Source organism: Hippocampus zosterae, chromosome 15, assembly GCF_025434085.1.
Source record: "Hippocampus zosterae strain Florida chromosome 15, ASM2543408v3, whole genome shotgun sequence".
Taxonomy (NCBI): Eukaryota; Metazoa; Chordata; class Actinopteri; order Syngnathiformes; family Syngnathidae; genus Hippocampus; species Hippocampus zosterae.
Genome location: NC_067465.1, coordinates 5,996,966 through 6,020,988, shown reverse-complemented (window position 1 = coordinate 6,020,988; position 24,023 = coordinate 5,996,966). Strand labels below are relative to the sequence as shown.

At 46.6% G+C, this 24,023-nt stretch overlaps 1 protein-coding gene and 1 long non-coding RNA gene across 2 annotated transcripts in view; one reads left to right on the top strand and one right to left on the bottom strand.

Moving 5' to 3' along the window:
• The window catches only part of LOC127616957 (uncharacterized), a 47,247-nt gene extending 26,003 nt beyond the window's left edge, over positions 1–21,244 (top strand). The window contains exon 2 of the long non-coding RNA XR_007967251.1: positions 21,074–21,244. This is a non-coding gene — a long non-coding RNA (uncharacterized LOC127616957). The remainder of the gene's footprint in view (positions 1–21,073) is intronic.
• selenop2 (selenoprotein P2) overlaps positions 1–24,023 on the bottom strand; it is a 224,777-nt gene that overhangs the window by 59,570 nt on the left and 141,184 nt on the right. The gene's annotated exons all lie outside the window — the stretch shown is intronic.

Genomic DNA, 24,023 nt, shown 5'->3' with positions numbered 1-24,023 from the left:
CCAAACTATGGAGAGATGTTCTGGTGATGATGGGGAGGCGAAGTGGCTTCCACTGCGCACCCACTGGACACACAAACGGACTTACAAGACAAACACAAGAATGACTGAGTCTGGGAGTGACAAGAAGCAGCAGGCTAATAAGGCAACCTTGCAAAAGGGGAAACGGGGGGAAGAAAATGAGAGCGAGACATCTCGTTCGGTTTTGTGGTGTCGAGAGTCGTAGTTGAAGAGAAAGGTTTCGACTTCATTAAAGTCATGATATTGAATCGACAGAAATTGCCATCATTAGGGATCGCATGCACAACATCGTGTGCCGAATTTTCTTCATTATTATTATTATTATTATTTTATTTATTATCTATATGCTTAGACAGGTGGCGGCCCGGTAGCCCAGTGGTTAGCACGTCGGCTTCACAGTGCAGAGGTGCCGGGTTCGATTCCAGCTCCGGCCTCCCTGTGTGGAGTTTGCATGTTCTCCCCGGGCCTGCGTGGGTTTTCTCCGGGTGCTCCGGTTTCCTCCCACATTCCAAAAACATGCGTGGCAGGCTGATTGGGCGCTCTAAATTGTCCCTCTGTGTGAGTGTGGGCGTGGATGGTTGTTCGTCTCTGTGTGCCCTGCGATTGGCTGGCAACCGATTCAGGGTGTCCCCCGCCTACTGCCCGGAGACAGCTGGGATAGGCTCCAGCACCCCCCGCGACCCTAGTGAGGATCAAGCGGCTCGGAAGATGAATGAATGAATGAATGCTTAGACAACAATCTCTCGTAGCACAATGTGGAAAACATTCAAGATTGCCAAACCACTCACAGAGTTTGCAATTTTCGAACACATAATTCACGGATTCAATTTCCAAAACAATACCAAGTTAGAGGCCTCAATGTTTTTTTCAGTGTTTTTTTTTTTTAATATTGGTGATTTTTTTTTTTGGTACTCCCCCATTTGGTGTACAGGTCGCCATTTCACACTGATAATGCTGATTGGCTTTTCCTTGATCGTTTCCCTTCCTAAAAAGGCCAACTATATTAAAATTCTGATTTCAGATCATATATAACATGACTTCAGATCTCAACACAAAACAAAGCCAAACCCCAAACTCAATCCCAACCCAAAATTCTGCTCCTTCCTCCTGCGCCTGCTTTATGGGGACCTCCACCACCTTTGCTTCGTGACAACGACATCTTATTCACCCGATTGAATCCTGACGATCATGCCGTTAAAGCGTCACCCAGCCGCCGAGACGGTCAGATGTTACGCACACAAACAAAACACACTTTTAGCGCGCTGTACTTTTGAATGGCTAACAGACTCGCTCTATGCTAACCATCCAGCCTCTGTGGCTTTCCTCGGAAAATATGTTTATCGCTCTATTACAAGCTCATTTCTATAATTCATCGAAAGCGGGGCATTCTCGATCACCCCCAGATGAATAGATGAGATCTTGGTAAGTGTAATTCACTGAGGTCTACTTGCGTTCTGCCACCCCCGCTACACCCGCATTCTTTATCTCCTCCTTTTCTTTTTTTTTTTTCAGTGTCTGTATTTATGGATCATAATGTCGGGGGTTGTTGTTGCCGCTGCTCCGTTAATGATGTCGCCTCACGGCTGAGCGCAACTGTTTCAGCAAGTACAGGCCCCTTGTGGGAGCAATTAGAAGGAGCCGGAGCTCATATCAAATGTTCAAGTATTAGCTTCACGCCAATATTTCTTCCCCTGATCACCACCGAATGCGAATGTTCTTTGTGCGAAGTAGTGAGAGAGGACAAGGAAGCCCTTTGGAAGATCCACGCGTGAGGTCTTTGAGAACGTCCAAGTGTGCTCCTGTCTTGTGTCGTCGGGACATTGGATGAGTTTCATCAATTAGAGGGAAGCGCCTACCGCATTTCCTCTCAATCAAAGTCTTCCAAGTCAAGATGCGAGTCACATTTTTTGTTTGTTTGTTTTGATGTTATTTTGATGTCAACTTTATTTAGATCAGGAGTGTCCAAACTTTTTCGTCGGAGGGCCGCCTACAGAAAAATGGAAGGACGAAAGTGTCATGATTCTATTTGTGACCAACAGGTGGCACTGTAGGGCTCTCCCTGCAGCTGCACACCTTTCGGTCGTAATCGAATTATTGCTTTAGAAGGACTCCCGGCATGACCACTCAGTGTTGGGTCATTGTTTGTTGCTGTTTGTTTGCTACTGTCACGTTTGTTCCGGTCATGGTTAGTTTTTGCTTCAGTCATGGTTTTGTTTGCTACTTTGGATTCTTTTCGTTTTCAGGACTTTGTTTAGAATTTAGTTTTCTCTGTGTTTTAATGCATTCTGTCAGGTACGCCCTGCTCCTCCCTCTTGCCTACTTTTTGGGGTGCATCACCACATCGCAACATGACAGATAGGGCCACTTTCAAATTCGTCAACCGTTTGAAACACGCCAAAGCCAGTCACGAAAACACTTCGATATCGTTTGGGTTGTTCATCAGCTTTCTGTTAAAGGTATTAAGGAAAAGTTTTTCATGTTTTCAGAGTGGCCAACATCCAGATTTGAATTCCATCTCCACATTCAGATAACACAGATTCACATAAAAAAAATAAAATAAAATGTGGTCAGGTGACCATTTTTCAAACAGTTACTTGAGCATCATTCATGTGATGTCTTCATCAATCAGATGACAAGAATCCAGGCAGTGGGAAAACAGTTTACGGGCATGAGCAGCAGATCCCGAAAATGAATGAACATTCTATATTTACTCCATGTACGATATTTGTATGTACTAAGTAGGAATCGGAAATGGAAGTCTATTGTGAAATTGTAGACCGTGACCTCAGTCCTTCCTGACGTCACGAGTGAAAAGGGGTCTTGAGTTTGATGGAGACGCAGGGGAGCGCTCTGCAGTTGCTCGGCCTTTGAAGAGCTCTTCATCCTGGACACGATAAGTTCCAAGAGACCCTCTGTCGAACAATCCCAGGATGAACTCGAGCCCGGTGGAGGAGAAATGGAGGGACTCTTGACTCGGCCAGTTAATAGTGAAAGAGTGCAGGAGCTTCAAGGAGGGGAACCTCTTGGTTGGCTGACCCCTAGAAGAGCTCTCAATCCTGCACTCAGAGTTCTAAAACTCACCCTCTTTTCGGACCTCTAGTCCTGCCCCCCCCTCACCAGGGTGAGAAGTAACCTGACTACCCTTACTCTGAAAGCTTGCTAAATGGAGGCTGGATGAACTCTCCATGGAGGGATTAAAAGCCTCTTGGCTCCGGCTTCTTAAACTGTGCGCATTTTCGGTGGCTGCACTAAAGCTGTTTGAATATTTCTCTGGATGCGATTTCACCAGCAATTCAAAAAATAGGCACGAGGCTCTCTGAGGAAAAATTGGTGGATTTTGGAATCGTTTTAAGTCTCTCGACCCAGTTTTTAATCACCACTCTAGAAATTACCCCCCCAAAAAAAGAATGTGATGGAAATAATGACTTCTATTTAGGAACAGTATTGATATTCTTTATTTTAAAGGCAACATATTGATTCATTTGAAACCACTTTTGGAGAATCATCAGCACGTCCCATATGAATGAGGGGCTACTCACGGTATGACAAAAACACTTGGGGGCACACAAGCCCAAAAAGGGTCAACTCGAACGAAGAGATCGAGTCTGTTTACCTGTCAGTCACTCCAGAAAACCGCAAAAAAACGGGAAATAGCGGTAGTCATGATTGAAATACTGTTCGACTAGTGTGACGCAGTTGGGGAGCCACGGCCGCCTGGAGGGTGACGTGCTCGGCGGCAGACTGGCAGTTGAGCGGTGAGAGGAAGTGGTCAAGTGTCGACACGATGGAGAGACTGTGCGGAGATCAACGAGGATCTTCAGTTTGAAAGGACGACAGCAGCCACTGCTGACCGTTCAATTGGAAAAATAAGCTCATGCGAATACGCTAAACGAGACGCTCTGCTCATCTTCCAAGTAGCTGTCGGACGAGTGGAACGTATAAGTTAATCCGCTTCATGTAAAAGAAATCGTTGCGCAATACAACAGCGAGAAGGTGACGTCACAAATAGCGGCTTCCCAACTGATTTCCAACAATCCCGGCTGATTTCGGGACCGCGCCCCAAATTGGTCGCCAGCCGGTCGCATGGCACGCAGAGAGACAAACAGCCATTCCCACTCACGTCTACGCCGTCACTGAGCGAGAACTGAGTGACAAAACCATTGGGGGCAGCTGTCTTTTTAAGGATTAAGATCCATCCATCCATCTTCTACCGCTTATCCGGGGCCGGGTCGCGGGGGCAACAGCTTTAGCAGGGAAGCCCAGACTTCCCTCTCCCTAGCTACTTCTTCCAGCTCTCCCCGGGGGATCCCGAGGCGTTCCCAGGCCAGCTGGGTGACATAGTCTCTCCAGCGTGTCCTGGGTCTTCCTCGGGGTCTCCTCCCGGTGGGACATGCCCGGAACACCTCACCAGGGAGGCGTTCAGGAGGCATCCGAATCAGATGCCCAAGCCACCTCATCTGGCTCTTCTCGATGTGGAGGAGAAGCGGCTCGACTCGGAGGATTAAGATATTTTACTTATACTGTTTATATCTATGTCTATATTATGTTGCACTTACATTGAACTGTGTACAGCTCTCTTTGTCTACATTTATTTTTGTGCTTGCAAACCCTTTGTTTTTCTTCTTTCTACCCCCTGTCCCAAAAGAAAATTGCTGCTGTAGACTGTAAATGTCCCCAATGTGGGACAAATTAAGGATATCTTAGCTTATTTCATAACATGCACGTTTGAAGAATATCACAGTGGCAAAACGGTATCCTTGTTGATAATTAAATACACATTGACGTATTGATAGTTTTTCGCACGCCCGATCGATATTGTATATTTTTTAACGGCAGCAAAAAAAACCTCTCAACCCCCCCCGACTCCCCAAACACCGCCTCCTCCTGCTCCTGAGATGGCTTGTCACGGTGGAGGGCGCAATCATGTTTGAGTCTGCGCAGGGTTAAACTCTAGCACCCTCATTCCAGGTGGCAATTAGGGGAGCGAGCATTTAGGAGCTTGTGTGATTGGTTTGTGTGAGGTCGTTTGCTTCATTTTATGTAAATGTGACCTGTAGTGTGGGAAAAAAAAGCCCTTTCATCCAACTTTCCTCGGATGTTTTTTTTTTCCCCCTCCAGTTTCATTTTTATCACCTTTTGTCTCATCCGCTCCATCGCTTTATCCATCTTCCTCTCAGTTGACGACAAGCACGGCTTCCACCCACAACTTCCCTCTTCATGTCTGCTGCCCCTTCCATCTCCGTTCTCCACATTTCCCTACCACCTTAACAAATCTCCCCCCCCCAACCCCCCCCTCCAGCTTCAGAATCAGGTGACACCAGCCAAGCCACTAATTAGAATTCTGTCACCAAGTAAATGCATCGGGAGTGCTTGCTGACAGCAGCGCGAGTGTGTGTGCACGGCCGTGTGCGTGCGCGAGTGTGTGACAGTTTGGGCAGCTTGTTGGCGGTGACGATGGCAGCCGTCTGGCATTTTTAACGTGGCAAGGTGTTGCTCTTGCCACTGACCTGACAGTCATTTAAATTACACAGAGAATGTGTGTGTGTGTGTGTGTGTGTGTGTGTGTGTGTGGTGGTTTGGAGAATGAGTCCTAGATTGAGGAAGGACCATTAGTAGCTGTCGGATAATTCACTGACTCACGGGTTGACTGATTGTGTGGTTGACTGACTCACTGACTCATTGCCGGAAATCAGACGGACAGGTTGGTAAGGTTTGTTTACCATGTCAAGATGCCAATGTAACACAAATCTTCCTCATTTTATCTCTCTCTCTCTCTCACACACACACACACACACACACACACACACACATAGACATCCATCCATCCATTTTGGAATGTGGGAGAAATTCGCCAGAGACGGTGGTACCCGCACAATTGCTACACCACGATTTTTACGAATTGTTGAAATCGCATCGACAGCGAGGTCAAGCACAGCTCGTATTGGCCGCGCACGCACAGGGAGCAAACCGTCACGCTCACGGCAAACAATTATTTGGGGACAAGCGTTGCAGCGGGCACCCAAAGTGAAGATTATCCAAGCTTTTTGTTTTTGCACACGGACATCACACTCACTGGGGGGGGAGAGGAGAAAAAAAGGAGTCGGGGGAAGATAAATAACAGCGATAAGTCTTGTCTTGTCAGCGGAGACGAGAGGGGCTGAGTGACATACGATTGGGCTGGCGGTCGTGAAATATGCATGACGTTTCCTGCAGCCGGAGAGGAGAGGAGAGGAGTTAATTTAGGCCTCTCGCCATCCATGCTCGGGGTAATTAAAAGCGATGATCGATAGTTTCCCCTGGTGACTGATAACAACGCCGCACACGCGCGTGGCACCGCCGGCGTGGTCACTCTTGCAGAAAAACCAAAATAGAGAGGAATTTAAATGCCTGGGAATGATACGGACAAGGAATCAAAAACACGATATAGATACACATTTTAAAAAAAAAATCATATCCAGATTAAGAAAGTCCCAAGAAGACAACAAGCAAACAAAACAAAGGCATCGTTTCAAAGCGGGGGTGACGCGACCTTGTCATTGGATGACTATGGGCCTCTTCAGATTCAGCGTCCTTCCCGATCCCAAACCAGCCCGAGCACTTGTCGGGATGGTTTGGACTTGTAAAAATGTTTCAGAGAGGTCGTCCGGATGCGACCTTTAGGCCCGCTTTAGCGAAGGTTATTACAACCTTGACCAATGGATACGAGGACACAATTCTTTACGGCAGTAACAATAAAACAACAATGCATTGACGCTCAAGACTTGATGTAAAAAAAAAAAAGAAAAAAAAAAAGAAAAGGGGGGGGGATATTTTCATTTCAAGTACACAATAGTACACATAAACAAACATGCATCATCATTGCAGTCTTAGTGAACAGGAGCAAACGTCCATCCACCCATCCATCCATTTTCTGATCCACTTTATCCTCACAAGGGTCGCGGGGGGTGCCGGAGCCCATTCCGGGTGTCTTCGGGCAGTTGGCAGGGGACACCCTGAACTGGTTGCCAGCCCATTGCAGGCCACACAGACACTGATGTGGTCCACCGTGACAAGAATCAGAAAAAAGTACTGCAACTCGTGAATACTTTTAAAATCGACTTACACTTTACATGCATTCTTTCACCTCTTGATGGGAGGGGCGTGGGGGGGGGGGCGAGTGATGATGTTGATTTGTATTCTGTGGCCCGATAACAAGGCGCAGAAGAAGCGTGCGCCGCGCTACGCTCTCTTCCATAAACAGCCACTCCGTCATCAATATTGTAGAGCAAATCCATAGCGCAGGACAAGAAGACTAATTAGAGTCCGCTCTAAATTATTTAACTCCCTCTGATTTTATTGATTCGCCCGTTCACAAGTGTGACTCCGAGCTGTAAAATTGACTCCGCCGAAAGAGACGCGCTCGTCCGCAGGTTTACGGCTTGTCGGAGCATCGAAGGGGAGCCGCGCGACAAAAGAATCGCACGTGTGTGGGCAAAAGCGCCCGTGCTAATAAAGTGGCCAGCGGATAATATCGTGAAAGTCTCAACGTTGAGTTTCTTAATGAACAGGAGCGCAATGACGCACACTCGTGTGCTCGATGCACAGCAGAACGGGCGCCCGCCCGCACACAAACTTGTGAACTAATTACGCATCTCTCCTCGTTAACACGGATCTTCATTTGAAGTGCGCGTAGCCGCAGAGATGCGGACGGCCACCTGTTAGCGAATATTGGCACATAGGCGCACCCAAACAATCGGGTGGCTCTACGCTCAGGAAAATGCACACGGCGGCGGCGTGGAGGGCCGGCCCGACGGGTTTAGCAATATGGCTTCAACGGCTAATTGGTGAATTGCGAAGGGATTATGTTCAAATGACTGGGAATCAATCGAGCGGGCAAGTTAGCATGTATGATTAACAAAAAATAAAAATAAAAAGATCTCTTGGGCCGCGGAGCAAATTAACCCATCGGAAGAAATGTTAATTGATGGCGTCGGCCTGGAGGTGAGCCGTGATCATGACAATAATGGGAGAGCCCGATGTGCGTCGAATTGATATTGAAGATTCTTTCCGTTTCGAGGCGCGCATTGATTTTTGAGCGTGTTGCGTATCATGTCTCGTAAGAAATGAAAGTGACAACCAGAAAAGACCTATTTTCGATTCTTAGACGCGCTGTGTGAAAATGGCGATTGACTGAATCATTTCTTTGCGGCATGCGTCTGTGTTTTGTGTTCTTTTAGCCATTTGGGTTTTCTCGCTGCACTTCTGCGCACCGCTCGTTGCAAATTTTCTGAAAGACTTCATTGTGAATTTTTGTCAAGTTGCTTAGTCACAGCTGCAGCTGTTGTGAAAGCGCTCTAAATAAATCAAGATGTATTATTTATTTTCCTGTGTGGAGTTTGCATGTTCTCCCCCAGTGCCGGCGTGGCTTTTCTGCGGGTGTCCCGGTTTCCTCGCCCCATTCCAAAAACATGCACGGCAAGTTAATGAAACACTTAATGACGTTGTCCCAAGTGGCGTACGTACTTGTTGAACGCCAATGTGCGCCATGCGATTGGCTGGCGAGCAGGACCGCGAGCCTGCTGAGGATAAACTGGATTAGAGGACAATGGATGGATGCATGGAAGCGACTAGACTCCCAACAAACTGGAAATGAGAGTCTATTGCTCTAACTTTTTTTGGGGGGGGGGTAAACCCTGACAAACATGGAAAAGGCAATGGTTTGATGTTTAAAAAACAAACATAAAATCTCTTGGCCGGCTTGCAAAATCTCATTCGAGTGTGTTTCGTTTGACCTCGCCACCTGCCGTGGTCCACTGAAACATTTAACAGCCCACAGCGTGGATTTTTCAGACGCGAAGGATTGAAGTCGGTCGTCATTTTTCAAGCATTCTCGCTCTCTCTATCATCCCCTCACCTTCCCCGTGTCCTCCTCGCTTGTCATTTATCAAACTTTCCAAACCAAAAGAAAACCACTGGACCCTGAGGAACACCTGCCTGCTGTGACAGCTGGCCAAAACGGGAAACACACCCATGATAAAACAACAGTGCAAGAAAACAAAAAAGCATTTCATTTCTAACCCCGCTTTGCAATGGCCGGCCGAGAGCTGTGAGTGAGTATTTTTCACGTGGCCGAATCCTTGGCAGCTCTGAAGATGTGGTTTGGCTGCGTGTGCATGAATGTGTGTCAGGGCTGAGTGGACACAGATTAGAAGTGGCATTACGGGCCACTCCCTCATTGAGCAACAGCCAGAGTGTGACCACTGTCCCTCTTTATTACACACTCTCTCTCTCTCTCTCTCTCTCTCTCTCTCGCCCGTTCACGTCCTGCTTTGCCCAGCGGGATTTGTCTTTCTTTCTTCCATCTCGACTTCTTCCCTCTCGCTTTCTCTGTCGAGCCTTGATTCATCGCCTCTTCTTCCTTGTCATTTCTTCACACGCCCACTTTGGATTTGAAGAAAAACAGATTGTTGGCAGATCATCAACCTCCAAACTTCCGTGAAAGGTACCGCTCGTGTACAAGGTCGGCCAGATGCATTTTGCGGAGTCGAGGAGAAACACCCTCCAAGGAAAGCCACCTCGGACAAAAACCGAGGCTCTTTGGGGCTTCCGTCTTCTTCTTGGGTTGAGATGGAGAGACAAAGTTGAATGTAGATAGAGAAGGAAAAAAGACAACATAGAGGGCCTCGGAGTACCACGGGGGGGGGGGGGGGCAGGCAAAGACTCAACACGGAGGTCGGAATTGAACCCTGCACCTTCGCACGACGAGGCGTTCGTGCTAACCGGCGAACCGCCGTGCCGCTTCACTTGTGTACGCTGCCTTGAAAGAACTTCACTTATGATTTGGTGCTTTGTAAAAAAAATGGACTTGACTTCCAGAATTCATTCATTCATTCATTCATTCATTCATCTTCCTAACCGCTTGATCCTCACTAGGGTCGCGGGGGGTCCTGGAGCCTATCCCAGCTGTCTCCGGGCAGTAGGCGGGGGACACCCTGAATCGGTTGCCAACCAATCGCAGGGCACACAGAGACGAACAACCATTCGCACTCACACTCACACCTAGGGACAATTCAGAGTGTTCAATCAGCCTGCCATGCATATTTTTGGAATGTGGGAGGAAACCGGAGCACCCGGAGAAAACCCACGCAGGCCCAGGGAGAACATGCAAACTCCACACAGGGAGGCCGGAGCTGGAATCGAACCCGGTACCTCTGCACTGTGAAGCCCACGTGCTAACCACTGGACTACCGGGCCGCGACTTCCAGAATGATGATTGTTATTTCATTTTCTATCCAACGTGGCCCCGATACGCCTTTCTTCGTAGAATACGGCCGCTATCGATAAATCGAACAAGCGGTCGCGTAAACGTATTGCAGTACACGTTCAAACGTCCCCTTTCACGCTGACGTTTTCATGTTTGTGTTAAACATGTCAATAAATGTGTCTGTAGGCGTGTGTTGTATGAGTGTGTGTGTGTGTGCAAGCGAGAGAGGGAAAGAGAAAAAGAAAGTCAAGACGCATCCCCGTATCAGTCCCATGAAGAATGAAGTCACCTGCCTCTCCTCGGTCTTTGAAGGTCAAGGAGACCCACTTGCATATTCATGCCCGAGCATGTGTATGTTTACCCGGTGTGTGTTTTGAGCCTGTGTCTGTGCGTATCGATGCACGTCCATGTGTGAGCGCGCGTGCCGGGATCGATGCCTTTTAATTGTTTTTTTCCTGAGCTGTGGAAGGAAGTGGCTGCAAGTTATTGATCGGACGGAGGGATGGGGGAAGAGAGAGTAGATAGGAGGTCGAGGAGTACAAAAGAGCGAAGACGGCAAAGAAGGGGGCGCCCGCGAGACGCCGCGGCAGACGAGGAGGAAATGTGACAAGACAGGGTGGCGACATGCAACGTTGAAAGCGCCGTCGAGTGGGGCGATCAAGGGGTTGTGTGTTTGCGTGTGAAGGGGGGGGGATTTGACGCGTGTCATTGTGTGCATCGCTAAGTGTGTGCGTGCGTGTGTGTGTGTGTGTGTAAAGCAACTTTCAAAGACCTCGGTCGCATTTTTCCCATTGTTATAATCTCTTAAAACACCTTGTTTGACTCTCGCGTGTGTAAATTTCAGTGAAAAAGAGGGGAAAAAATTAGTTTAATTGACAGTTTAGCGAACTACTTTTGGGCTTTGGTCTATACCAGAGGTGGGAAAACTACGGCCCGCGGGCTGAATCCGGCCCTTTGGTCTTTTTAATCCGGCCCGCCTAAGGTTGGTACACAATTACGGTTCGATGTCAACGACTTCATTCATTTCATTTGGACTTGTAATGACAGGCATTTTAACGCCAGTTACTTGAAGTTGCAGAGCATAGGGAGGAAGGGGGAGACGATACAGAAGCCCGCAGTATAAATCCCGTTCGATACGACGGAATAATGTACTCTTAAAGTCTGAAAAACGTGCCAAAAAATGCAAAATACTGCTTTTTTATATAAAGAAATCAAATTAATATTATGTCGAATTTAGTTAACACTTTTGATCCGGCCCTCCATAATATTTTCTGGTTCTCACGTGGCCCTATGTAAAAAAATAATTGCCCACCCCTGTTATAATCTCTTAAAACAACCTTGTTGGACTCTCTCTCTCTGTGTAAATTTCAGTGAAAAAGCGGGAAAAAAATGAGTTTACCTGACAGTTTAGTGAACTACTTTTGGGCTTTGGTCTATACAGTCCACTGTACACGACAATTTGGAAACAAAGTTAATTATTATTTTTATGAATATTATTAGAAGCCACATATTGTTTTCATTACTCACACATTTAATGATCCATCATTTTGGCCAGGTGATGCCGGAAGGGGCGAGGAGAGAGGCTCTCCCCCCCGTTTCTCCAGCGTGTCACGCCTGCCTGCTATTCGCACGCACGCGCGCACACCTTCTCTGTAATAGATTCTCATCTTGACACTCAATTCTGTGGCGAGACGATCCCGCTTTATCCCTGCCCGCATCAAATATTTAAACACTTGTATTAGCGGCCGTGTCATCCCCCTCAAACACCCGCAGCTTGATGCCCTAATCTCGTCTCCTCCTCTTTCTTTTTCTTGTTTTCCGTCTCTTCTCATGTCTGCTCATGCGCTTTCCTCTTTTTCTGCTTTTGCGGCCCTCATATCTCCAATGCTATCATCCCTCGCCCAGCCAATAATTTGATATTTTCAAGACTTCCATTTTTTTTCCCTCCCCTGATGAATGAGTGTGATAGAGAGAGGGTTATTTGAAGAGCTTTTTTGTTGTTATTGGGGAGTGTTCTTTCAGCCCTTTTTTTTTTTTTTTTGGTCACAGGACGAGAGCCCTTTTCAATCTGAAGAGGCAAAGCTCTTTGGAATTCAACACGAAGAGAGGGGAGATGGGATGGGGCAAGGAGGATAAAGGAGGGATGGAAAAGACGGTGAAGAGGGAGCAAGTGGAGGAGAGTCGGATCAGCGGTGGTGGGCCGAGGGGCTTGAATGACGTCTTTCAAGAAGAGCAGTCTAGCTTGTCAAATCACCGGCTGCAAAATGAATCGGCATATCTGCCGAGCCCGACGCGCAGACGTCGCGCCGCCGAGTTTCATATTCCTCCATAAGGCCGAGAAACGCAATTGTCCGGCAGAGTGTGACAGAAAATCGAGGAGTGGAGCCCGTCTGAGGGTGGAGGTGGCGACATGGAGGATTTATGATGGACAGGAGAAAGCATTTACTCTGGATCGTTTGTTTGTTCATTTTTTGGTTAGTGGCAGGACTGTCTAAACCCTTGAAAACTCCTAAGCAGGAGGAACTTTACAAGCGCTGGGAAAATGTGGGAAAATATTCTATTCTAAGTACATTTTCCATCTCTTTGAATGATGCTGATATGATCAAGACAAAAAATGATGTTGCGCTATTCCAAGCTGCTGCTGGAACTTTTGAAGTTTTAGATTTCAATCTCCAAATTTCTTCTGTTGTACCGATTTTTTTTATTTTATTTTATTTCATTGACATATTTGTCTTTATTGTCTTTGACAATAAAGTTTTATCCAATCCAATCCAATATTTGACTACACGCACAAGAAGCTCCTGAATTGACACTAGCCGTTGACATTAGCTTAACCAAAATAACCAAAGCCTTAAATTAGCCCGTTTTCGCCAGGAGTCACGTGGAAAACGATGACATTTATCACAAGCCGACCGTCGAGTCACATCGAATGCCAGCAAATGGGAGTTAAGGTTACAGGATGTTTGTTGGCCACGTTTACTTTTGGCACATTTCAAGTCAAGGTGAACCTCACGAGCCCTCAAACAGTTTGTTGCATCCGACTTTTCAATTTGACTTTCCAAAGTATTGATTGATAATTACAACAAAGCTATCGGAAGGGGTTGCCTGAAATTTCATCAATGTTTTGTTCCTTAAAACGTGTTTGTTTACTTATCTTCCCCCCTCCCAAAAAGATGCAACATCTCGTTTGAGACGGAAGTGTCAGCGAGTGTTTTGCTGCTTTCTTTTTTTGACAAAGAGATGCTCGTTATCACGGATCAAAGGTCCGTCAGGTTCCCCCGACGTCGTGGAAGCCGAGGCGAAGCCATCAATCCGTGCGTATCGGAGATGAAGGCAAAGCCGATACGAGACGAACGAATTCGCATGATCATAGCGGAAGAAGTGGTTCATATGTCAAGGCCATTTCTTGCGTCGCCTCATCATGTAGCTTTCGGGACTCGACAGTGAGTTTGAACGCGACAACATTCAGCGATGAATCCTTCTCATACGTCTGGTTAGAACCATGTCCTGCCACCATTTATTTGAAGGTCCTGTTGTCATTGAGGGCATACGTGAAACATCTTGTTGAGGACTCCAGAACAGGACAGTCATACACGAGTCATTGAAACCACAACAGACACAAAGGAGAAGCGAAGCCACGTAAACGGTTTCCCACTTGTGCTGGCAGTGGCCGTTGAAGGGGTGTCTCAATAAATTAATTATTATGTACTTTGAACAAGACAAGACAAAGAAGAAGGACGCACGTTGTGTGATTCCAGACGTAGAAATGGATCAAACGTGGGCCTGTAATGGTACTATACAGTCATTTACACGGGACAAGGCGTCGCAGAGGACATCACGGTGACAAAATCTCGCAAGTGAGATAAAAGAGACGCCGGAGCAGGGGATCGTGCATGAGAGCGTCAAGAAAGGGCCCAAAGAAACAAGCGAGGATGAGCTCAACTTCACTCAGAGAGGGAGAGAAACCATGTATCCAAATAATAACGACGTCATTCGTACGCTTAGTGTGCTGAGTCTTAAAAAGCCGTATTCCATATTGGCCATGCTGACAAGAACGGTTTGTTAAATAATAGCAACTTGATAGCTAGCTAGCTAGCTAGCTGCTATTATTTAACAAGCCATTCTTGTCAGCTAGCTATCAAGTTCATCATTTTTAATTCTTGAATATACGTATGTATAATAGTGTTGACTAGTTTTAGGGAGCCAGTGCTGGGATCCAAAGGATTGCTCACGATAATTAGAGCGAAAAAGAAATTGTATTGGACAGGTCTCATGTGGTGCTAGTGGGGCTCAGTGCGGTTAGCGTGCTGAAATAAAAAACAGCATCTTAATATTGGCAGCAGGGCAGACAACAATGCTTCGCACGTATGCTTCGCAGTTCTGAGTTTCAGGGGTTGGAACTTGGCTTAAGCCTGGGACAAATTATTTCTCTTTTCATTGTTTCCTGATTTAGTTCATACACTGCAGAGAACCAGTGTACCATGGACGCGGATATCAGGGTCATTTCCCCTTATGGCAGGACACTCCGTCTGTTAAAAAAAAGGGAAATCATCAAGCTTGGCTTTACAAATCTGTCCATTTATCATCAGCCCGAGACTGTTGTTCCCCTCCGAGGGTTATTTTGTCAGATGGGACTGAGGCAGCCCTCCTCCCCAACCGCTCCAATAAGTGTTTTTCAATTACTGCTGTCAGGTGGTAATCATCCAGTGATGAATAGTCTGATATCCGGCTTTTATATTCATCTTAGATTGTTCTGAGACAAGTCTCCTTATGTGTGCGTTGCCTGTGTATGAGAGAGAGAGGGAGAGAGAGAGCGTGCCTGTGCTTCAGAATTATTAATATATGTTTTTATGCACCCAGTGTAGAAGCTGAGCTTAAATGAATGGCAAAGGTAATTAATTTTGCTTCCTTCAATTATTCACAACACCAACAAATATAAATGTTGCTTTTCTTCACAATTAAACTCACCACTAGTTTCCCAATGATGCTTGGAATTACAATTTGATATCAAATATTTATGATTCGGACTCATCACGGATAATGATTGCAATTTATTTCTGTTTTCAAACTCTCACAAAAGCGCATGCAGAAAACAATCTATGATGATCATAAGTAGTCTCTTATGAATACGTATTACGCTGAAAGCATGTCATCGTCATCAATTTCCATGTCAATATCATGTCGAAGAAATTTGGATACTCTTTGCTAATTATAGAAACAGCAGCAAAATATGACATAATACAAACCTTTTCCGGTAAAATCAAGCAAGTAATAATGACGTCATATCCTTGAACCCGCCGACTGCCCGAAGTCAGAAGACATGGCCTTGGGGGTGGGGGGGATCTAGAAATGTCTTTGCAAACTAGATCGTCTTTGCTCCTGCCGTACTTGCATGAGAGACATGGAACAAAGTTCCACACTGGAGAGGAGACAATCAAATCAAATATGCGGGCGCAGAGAAGAGACTATCTATCGTCCTCCCTCCCCGCTCTGTCCTCTCTGCTCTCCATCTATCACACCCAGCAGGTAGCACAGACCACTGACCAAGCCTGTCCTCTCGTCATTAGGCGCGCTCCCTCACCACGCGATCCATGTGGCTACCCCTGTCTGCTGTCTCCAGCCCGCCACCCCATAATAATATCTCTTTCAGCCTTCACGCGGTGATAAATAGGAGCGTGTAGAACAAAGGAGGCTGGCGAGAAGGTAAAGAGCGAAAGGGTAAAATGTCAGATTGAGGCCAAACGCAGCGAAGGCCGCGCGGGGTGAGTTTTCGGCACTTGACACCTTCGCGTTAAACAAAGACCTGGGCGCAGAACGTGCTTATCATTGTGGTTATTTATCCTCAAGAGAAATCATATTTGTATGATTCGCGTATATCGGAAAATGAGGTACACTCACGTCGGCATTGCCAAGGTTTTGTCAATTACAGGCAGTGATCAGCATCAATTGCGCTAGCCTGTCTCACAACCCTTTTGAAATATTCATTCATTCATTCATCTTCCGTACCGCTTGATCCTCACTAGGGTCGCGGGGGGTGCCGGAGCCCATCCCAGCCGTCTCCGGGCAGTAGGCGTGGGACACCCTGAATCGGTTGCCAGCCAATCGCAGGGCACACATAGACGAACAACCATCCACGCTCACACTCGCACCTAGGGACAATTTAGAGTGTTCAATCAGCCTGCCACGCATATTTTTGGAATGTGGGAGGAAACCGGAGCACCCGGAGAAAACCCACGCAGGCCCGGGGAGAACATGCAAACTCCACACAGGGAGGCCGGAGCTGGAATCGAACCCGGTACCTCTGCACTGTGAAGCCGACGTGCTAACCACTGGACTACCGGGCCGCCCTCCTTTTGAAATAACTAACATTAAAAAAAAAAAAAAAGAAATTCTTTCAAATACTTAGAATGTTACTTAGCGGTGACGTTTCAACAGTGCACATCGATACCTGCGCACATACCTGTACATATTTTTAAATAAACGCAAGGCCCCCCCAACATGACAGTGACATTATTCAGCATTTTCAGGTGAAGACGTTTCAAAGGACCAAAATAAAAACCAAATCTTACAATCTCTTTGTGATTAAAAATCATCACCTTTTTGATTGTTCTGAGTCACATTCTGAAAGACGACTCTGTCTCCAATCCCGTATCCGTAAGCCGTATCCCTCATGTCCGGCTGATTTCACGGCACTGCCACAAATTGTACGACTTGGTCACAATGTTGGAGATTGTCTGCAATCTGCGGCTCCCCAATCGGACCAGCTCAAAATCCAACGAACTGCTGTCCAGTATGACGTTGGTTCGGCCAATCTGCTCAAATAAATCTATAAAATGCCCCCCGCCCCCACCCCCCTGAAGTTGAGGGTGTAGCATGGGGCGCCGGGGGACGGGGGGGGGGGGGGGGGGGGAGACATACAAAAGAGAGAAAATCATTTCAATTTGACCATTCCATCTTTCCCTCCTTTCTTCCCCTTCCAGTCATTTGTGCCCATCTTGATTTAACAGTTGCCCTCATTGCTTTGGCATGTGGCTATTTCTATCAGAGTTGATTAGAAGTGTGTGTGCGTGTGTGAGGGAGAGAGTGATCGGGGGGGGGGGATGATTTAAATATAATGGTTCTCCCGGTGGCCCTTCTCTCACACAGAGCCTCATTCAGTCACACCGATTAAATAAATGTGTGTAGGTGTACGCGTGCGTGTATCCGCGTGCGCAGGTCTGCACGCGTCGTCGCGTTATAGGCCAGATAGTAATATCGTCCGTGCATACATTATCCATCCTTCCCATTATCCAGAAATCACATGCGCAAGGAATTAAATTGCGCTTCCTCTCGAGCTCGTTGGTGTTTGGGAGCGGAATGGACTGTGGCGCCCAGTCCTGTAAGCCCGCCACCAGTCAGGGGTTAAGATCGCAATCAGTACAGGACTGCAGATGGAGGCAGACATTTTCATCTTGGTTTTAATTCTCACAGAGGTTGAGGATTGCTAAAGGCCGGGCTAGTCCTCAATGCCGACGACTACATTTACTGGCATGTGTTTGTACCGTGCGAAGGGGGGGGGGGGCTCCTTGTCATTGCTAGTAAAAACATTGCTAGTAAATCTGGTGATCTGTGGTTGTTTTGGTTTTTAATCTTCCAACGTATTGATTGAAATGTAAGATAAAACATGGCATAACATCATGGGGTACTTACTTGAGCATGCGCACGTGAAAAAAAACCCCGATGTTTTTAGCATTTGGCCTACATTATGTTAAAAAAATTAAGCCAATAAAGAATGTTCATGAATCTATTATTATTTTGTCTGCAGTGCATAATTTCCAATTGATGTTATGGGGATCAAAATGCTATGTTTTTACATTTTATCAATACGCGCACACATACTTTGCTAATACTTTTGTTCCCAAAGACCGCAATGAAATTGTCCCATTTTGCAGGAGGGCAGTAAAAAATAGCGACGCTGAACTGGGCAGCCCCAACGCAAATGACAAATAACGGACGAGTGAAATTTACGGGGCGGCCCGGTAGTCCAGTGGTTAGCACGTCGGCTTCACAGTGCAGAGGTACCGGGTTCGATTCCAGCTCCGGCCTCCCTGTGTGGAGTTTGCATTTTCTCCCCGGGCCTGCGTGGGTTTTCTCCGGGTGCTCCGGTTTCCTCCCACATTCCAAAAAATATGCATGGCAGGCTGATTGAACACTCTAAATTGTCCCCAGGTGTGAGTGTGAGTGCGAATGGTTGTTCGTCTCTGTGTGCCCTGCGATTGGCTGGCAACCGATTCAGGGTGTCCCCCGCCTACTGCCCGGAGACAGCTGGGATAGGCTCCAGCACCCCCCGCGACCCTAGTGAGGATCAAGCGGTACGGAAGATGAATGAATGAATGAAATATACGGACGCGCCGACCGCTGTTGTTATACCCGTAAACATTTTTTTACCGACGGTCCGGTGAGAAACTGTCATTTAGGGAAGAATGGTTCAAATGATTTCGACGGGGCGACAGACTGACAATACCGTTTGTGGTTCATCTTAGAATAATGACATCCCTGATCTCGCGGAGAGGAACACATTTTGAAATCTTAAGGCTGATCCCAAATCAAACGCCAACTCCAATCACCTTGGACTCCGGGATGAAGAATCAAGTTATCGCTCCATCGTCAAAGCCCGGCGCCGGATCGACATCATTCCGAGGCGGAACACAGCCGCTTGGAAAATAAAAAGGAGGTGACACCGAAATGGCCCGCCTGCTTTGCATGCTTCTTGCTGTTATGCATCAATCTGTCAGGAAGGCCTCATTACTATTCAGATTACACGCAGCGCACGCACACAATTCAGAACAGTGGCTGAAGTGCACAGGACGTGGAGCGGTGCCGCGTCGACATAAGTGACCTTTTCAATCGTTGCCGGACACTTTGAGTCGGCAGTGAATCCATCTTTGCGAAACTGCTGTGATGGGCCAATTCCTTGAGGTCCTAACGCCGCTTTTCGAATCTACCTGCTGGCTGCTGTAATGCATGCACATTACATTTCCTTACACCACCAGCACTTTTTTTTTTTTTTTGCAGTGTGCTGCTTGTGGCAACTTGCTTGTTGTGTTATTGTTGAACAGCAGTCAATCAATGGAAAGTGGGGAGCCGGAAATCGAGTCAGTATTTTTGACTAGGTGGAGATCATCGCGAATGCACAGGGAGGAGACTCACGACTCTGGTCCTGCTGAATGGGTGTAATATGAATGCGCTTCTCTTGACCCAAAATTTTTTTAATTTTTATTTTTTTTACAGTCGCGAATGACAATGTTTGGCGCGACGACAGCTTTGAGACCGTCGTGATGCTGTCCTGTTCGCTTGGGAATCGGCCCCAGCAGAGTAAAAGCTAAAAGCGGCGAGAGAATCTGGTTGGACAAGGTCTATTTGATATCTTCCATCCATGCTGCAAAAATTGGGTGTGCCCTTTTTTTTTTTGGGTTGTTTATTTTGAAATAAGAGTCATCACAACTGAAATGTGTCAATGTTGTTGAATTAATTTCATTCCTGAATTTCCTCGAATCATTTGGGAACAGCATCCACATGGGCAAAGTCATTACAGGATTTTTTTTTTCCTCCAGCTTTCCCGCAATTAACTCCACACACACACGCGCACACACACACACACAGATGCACACACACACACACGCGCGCACGCTATAAAGCTATGTTCCTTCATGGTGGCTGGTGCTCTTTCATGCATCTCAAGCTACAGTCCTAGTTAATTATCCACACCATTAATTTATTGGGTTTGTATATTTGTTGCCTATTAGCTCTCCAATGAGAGAGAGAACGCATAAGTGCACCCCATCTTTTCATACTTATCTCTCTCTCTCTTTCTCGTCCACAGCGCCAGTACCGCTTACACGCATAAAATGACGGATATCCGCGTGGAACAAATGTTGCAAAAATGTTAATATTGTCCCCTCCCCGCCAATTGACATGGGTCCACATTTAATTGTCAACTGATATTCGGTTGTAATGAATGTCAAGGATCGATTTACCACATGGGGATTGCTGTTCCTTTCCTGTGGAGACAGGAAGTAAGTGTAGCCATGTGCAATTTAAAGATATCAAACGGAGGTTGAGCATGAAATATAGTTTTGGCTAAGATTTGGGTCCCCCTCTGAACCTGGTCCAGTTGATCAGTGAAGAGATCTTCATAGCAGCGCCTCCGAGTGGTCGAGCCGGCTCTCGTCCCGCTCAGTCAGTGCAAATCATGTCCATATCGATGAGAGCAATGTCGGGACATCCAATCAGGTCATCAACAGCGAGGAGGTGGGGGGGGGGGGGGGGGGTGGCCAAACTCTATTTTGATTAACAGGATATGACCAGAGGATAACCCTGGTTGCTGTGGTTCATTTGCTACCGCATCTACTGTTATCTATTTGAACAGTAAACTATTTAGAGTGCAGGAGTTGATCATAGGCTTGGTTGAGAATTTGTATTTTGGACATCAGTCGGCGTTTGCTTGGATCTACGAATGTATCACATACTTTTACAAACTGTGGATTTTTTGTTGGCTCATACAAGTTGACCTCCCCAACAAGTTGAAGAAACAAGAGTTGTTATTGTTGTTGTTTTTTAATGCCACTATAGTGACAGCGGGCGGCCCGGTAGTCCAGTGGTTAGCACGTCGGCTTCACAGTGCAGAGGTACCGAGTTCGGTTCCAGCTCCGGCCTTCCTGTGTGGAGTGTTCTCCCCGGGCCTGCGTGGGTTTTCTCCGGGTGCTCCGGTTTCCTCCCACATTCCAAAAACATGCGTGGCAGGGCTGATTGAACACTCTAAATTGTCCCTAGGTGTGAGTGTGAGCGTGGATGGTTGTTCGTCTCTGTGTGCCCTGTGATTGGCTGGCAACCGATTCAGGGTGTCCCCCGCCTACTGCCCGGAGACGGCTGGGATAGGCTCCAGCACCCCCCGCGACCCTAGTGAGGATCAAGCGGTTTGGAAGATGAATGAATGAATGAATATAGCGACAGCATCATCTTGACGGTAGACGTAGCAAATATTATTCCGGCTCTCTGTGCTAAATGATATACCCCATAAATAACCCACATCAGACACTGAGCAAGAGAAGTCAGCAGTCACAGACACAAAGAGAATGAGTGGCAGACAACTTAATGGAGCCATTGGAAAAGGACTAAAAAGGAAGAGTGAAATCATTAGAATGCAAATGAGGGACGACGATTAGCATGTGTGTGAGAGACTGAAAGAGGTACTGTATGAAAGGAGACTGCGATTGAGTCGTCTCACGTGATCGCGACAAGTGGCGACCGTCGCATGGTCACTGTCAAAGATCCAAGAGCCAGCCGACCACGGATCCTTTTGCAACAATGGCCGTTTTTTTTTTTCAGGCCGCACAAACGTTCACGGGCGACAATGAAATCCCAAGACTACGAAAGCGTTCTGTTAGCGGAATGTTAGTTTGGCATGCTTGGAATTGTCATTGGTACCTTATACCGGACAAATACCAGACGAGACAACACCGCAATGTCAAGATTGAAGTGTTGTCTAATTTGTAGGCTGACAATGTCCTGTGGTTGTAAACGAAAATGTTTATTGTTGAAGGCATCACGCCAGCGGACCGCGACGCTTTACATTTGGAAACTTGTCAGAAATTCTCACGTGATCCGTTGAACAAGCGGCAATTGTTCTTATCGTTTCTCCTGCATTTACGGGACTATTATCGGTCGACACGCCTGCCAGCGTATCAATTTTGGCCAATTGTCAGAGCGTGAAAAAGCGTCAAGATCCATGCGTTGAAAATGTGGGTGTTTACCTCTCTCATCCCTCCAGCAAAGTGGGAGGATTTGCTGAACGAGCCTCTGCCTCAGCTGGCGAGTCTGTCCATAAAACAGAAATATGTGTCGTGGTTCGGCCCAAAGCCAACGGCAAATAAAAGCGCTTCTTCCGGGGCTTTCGCCCCTTTCCTTCACGTCATAAAAATCACTCTTTATTCGTCTTTTCGTAAGTCATTCTCTCTTTTGATCAACTTCGGCATTGTCCTATCCATAAATCGTCTTCTTACAAGTTTCTTGTTTGATATCTCTTTTAGCCTTTCTCTCCCAGGGCGTTGGGTAAGATTTATTTCTCGATGTACTACAGCAAGAGGCCATCTGCAGTCTTTCTTTTATTTTTATTTATTTTTTTGTTGACGGATGAAGTCCCCTCTGAGAAGAGTCTCGCGAGGGGTCGTTGCCGTTCTTCACTTCCCAATATGATATTTGCATTCTGTCACAGAGCTCGTTTTGTCTCTGCTCACACCCGCTCGGCCTTCAGACGGCTCCAAAGTCACCAATCATCAATGCTGGTGATTTCTGCAGAAAAAGAAAAAAAAAAGCGACCCGGCTCTGTCCAGTCAACCAAGTCTCTCGAAAGAAGGATCCTTACGATTCAATTTGATGTTAAGTCACTTGACTTTAAATGAGTCACGATGGATGATTTTGGCAGTGCCCCCTGTGTGATCCCCCCCCCCCCCCACCCCCACCCCCGCCTCCAGTGGTGTATCAGCACTCCATGTTAATGACACTTGACAGATAGTTGAAGGGCACGGGCTGCTCCCTGTCAGCCCTGTTTTGGACTCATAATTATTTCACCAGTGTCACGTCACTGTCACCCTCGCCTGCTTCACACCATCTCAAACACACAAACGTATGCACACCCCCCCCGACCACTCTGCCTTGAGCAGGGTGCGTCTGTTCATTGGGCCGTCACTCGACCTCAGCGCTGGGCATTTTCCTGCCAAGACAAGCATTGCTGCCACAACAAACCAGGATCACAGCTTTGGAATTGTGTCCTAGGAGGTGATGGATTGCAAATCCCAAAGTTAAATCAAACAGGAAGAATTTCACGGAAATGTGGATGGAAAATGTCAGGCGGTCAAAACTATGATGCAGGATTAACAATAAATTGATTTGGATTTTAAAGACCGGCTTCAAAACAAAAAGAACATTTGACCTCCTTTCTCACTACCTCATTTTTTTTGTAGTTTTGAAATCAGTCCAGTCGGCTAAAATAGTTTGTTCATTTATTGTTCAAGTGAGTGTAATCAGGGTTAAAAAAACAAAAAAAACAAAAACAAAATGTCGACGCTGAATATGACACGTGACATTTTGACATTTCGGTACAAATTTTAGCAAGGATCATGCAAGTTGACACCCATGATTTCCTTTGGCAGGCCCAAAAAAAGGATGTGGCGGGCCCTATCTGGCCCCCTGGCCTTGAGTTTGACACCAGTGCTCTTTTTTTTTGTACCAGTGCATTAAAATTAGCACTTTTAATGTAATGTGAATTCCATTTTTATATGCAGATGATAAGAACACCCAAATATGAAATACAAGGTTGAAAACCAAGTTGAAAACAACAGACGTAAAACATCTTAGGTGACCAAAAGAAGGCAAAGAAGAAAAGGATAGTGAAGAAAGAACAACAGATTGGTAGGGGGCAGGGAAGGGGGGTGGGGGGGGGGCGATCAATGATTTAAACAATAATACAGCTCTCTGTATTCACTGTCACACTCTCTCACTCTTTGCTGCCATCACAATTGTCTCCCAAATACAAATACAAAATGAGAATGTCCATCTGGTGCAAGCTCCGTCCCTTCAAATCACCGTCCACATGTTGCTCTTTTGCAGTTCCTTCTTTATTTCTCTTTGGCACGTCTGATGCATTTTGCCTCATGGTTTTATTTATTTATTTTACCCGCAGCGTCACGTCATTTATTAGGTTTTTCATATGGTGTCTTTTGAC